We start from the raw sequence: 2,273 nt of genomic DNA on the forward strand, positions 1-2,273 counted from the left end.
CAGTTTTCCAGTATGTGCAAGTCACTTGAGCTTGGCCAGCAGAGCTCCCTGTTTCGAGCCATTTAGGCACTTCAGAAAATTTGTTCTGGTTATTAAGCATGGGCAGCTGCAAGGCTGGTCAATACGCCGTGCTGAAGCCGGCTTCCCAGGTGGCCTCCAGCCCCCACCTCCTTCCACCGGCACATACAAGCATGACGAGGTACGAAGGGCTGATGCCATTCCCCAAAAGCTGGTGTTGTAAGAAAGAGCACGAGACCAAAGGAGCACAAGCAGCAGCCCCTTCTCCTCCTCCATGCAGCCGTCTGAGGCTCAGACACCCTGTGCCAGACTCGCCTGCCAACTCTCAGTGGGTTTCCTCTCCCCCTGACCTCCCCCAGTTTTCCGTGAGAGAGGCACAGGTGATCAATGCTCTCTGACGGTCACGTCACGACAAGGAGGGAGGGAATCGATACACATTTTGGTTCCGGCTGCTCCAGTCCCCGGCTGCTCCCCGCAGGCCCCGCCACTAATGACCACAAATGAGGGATGGGGCAGCGATTTGCTGAGCTCAGCACCAGCCAGCAAGGCCCTGTGCCACAGAAATTTCTAAATAATGTTTGTTCTTCACCTCTTAAAGACACAGAGTGCAGCCGAGGCTCCTGTCCTGTTATCATGACTTTTTCTGGGCATACAGTGAATCCAGCAAACAGACACTAAAGTAAATGTTACGAGAAAAACTCAAAATCAAAGCCCACAAAAAAAAAAATAAAAGACAAATGAACATGAAAAGCACATTTCCGATTGTTATTTTTTATTGTACATGCATACATTAGTTCAGTAATATATAGAAATTACAAAGTGACTTAGTCCTTCCACAATTCTACCTTTTCCTTTTGCAAAATAAAATTGTCAGTGGAGGAAGCATGGTATGAAAGAACGGAGAATTGTGATATAAAGATGGTCAGTATTATTGACATTTTTCCTTTTGTATTGTAATTTGACAGAATTAGCTAAACCCCTTTCCTAAAAGAATGAACCCAGATTAGATTCAGTTGAGTTACTGAGTGAAAGAAAGAATTATTTTCTTAATTTCCCCCAGGAAAAAAAGGTCTCTTCATTGCTCGCACATGGCATCAGACTCAAATGGTGTGAAGAATTCTCAAGTTACTCAGCAGTGAAACTATTGTGGAGTAAGTGGGAGGTGATCATTAAAAACCCTCACCTGAGCAGTGAAGGAGAAAATTTTTTCATGATACATGTAGGTGATGTGGTGGTGGGAACACCCCTCCCACAGGTGTGGGTCTTCTTGGCAGATATTCCCCAGGAGAAGTCTGCTCATTGTTTGCCAACATAGCTGTCAACTTACACCTTTATTTTCACAGAAACATGAAAAATTTGTCGATTCATTGATTTTCAAGCCAGAATTAAACATTATAATCATGTTGTACATCAGACTTGCCACAGACTTTTAAGTTCTTTCCTCAACCTTATATTTTCTACCTGAATCGAAGTGTTTTCTGAAAAGAAAAATAATCGAGCCTTGATTTAGAGGCATCAGGTGTTAGAAGACTGTCAGACAGAATCTGACTCTTGGTCTGAATCATCTCGTGGTTTTCATCCTGTGGTGCTTTGGTCCCTCCTCGGCATCTGCAGACTACCTCTAATGCAAGCATGAAACGTGACTGAAGAAATGAAGTTCTTGGTCTCTACATCACAACTGACCTATGTAAAATGTCCTTGACAGTCACTGAAGGAAGTTGAAAGATCTAAAAAAACATATTTTTTTTTAAGTTACTTACCTAGTATCTAAATGTGCCAGCTCTAGACCCCTCAAAGAAACATGCAAGCAGTTCCATAATCTGTAATTATAAAATAGTATGTCAGAAAGAGATATTATTCATATACCAACCTTTTTCAAAGCTTGTTTTTGCCCTGAAGTGCAAGTTTATTTCATTTATTCTTTTTAAAAAAAACTTTTATTCCATCCTGTAACTCCAGATGGATTGTTAGCTAACAACGTTGGCTGACTGGCCGGTTTTCTATACCACAGCACAGTATTTGACATCCCTTTCAGTAAACTACTCATTCCAGCTCATAGACCTGCATAATCTGAAAACACTACCTTAGCAGTTTGGACCATGGATATTTGAATGTGATGGCTGTCATGTAAAAAAAAAGCAAAACAAAAACAAACAAACAAACAAAGAACAACAGAATACCAAAACCAGCAAAGTTATTATTTGTCAAAAGAAAATAAAAATTGCCCAATACTCATACTGACATCCCAGCCTTAC

General features: G+C 41.5%; 1 long non-coding RNA gene across 1 annotated transcript in view; it reads right to left on the reverse strand.

The window, feature by feature from the left end:
- Positions 1-780: 780 nt before the first annotated feature.
- LOC310893588 overlaps positions 781-2,273 on the reverse strand; it is a 74,408-nt gene continuing 72,915 nt past the window's right edge. Inside the window, exon 7 of the long non-coding RNA XR_014579111.1 lies at positions 781-1,838. This is a non-coding gene — a long non-coding RNA (uncharacterized lncRNA). The remainder of the gene's footprint in view (positions 1,839-2,273) is intronic.

This window comes from Anser anser, assembly GCF_964211835.1.
Source record: "Anser anser genome assembly, chromosome: 2".
Taxonomy (NCBI): Eukaryota; Metazoa; Chordata; class Aves; order Anseriformes; family Anatidae; genus Anser; species Anser anser.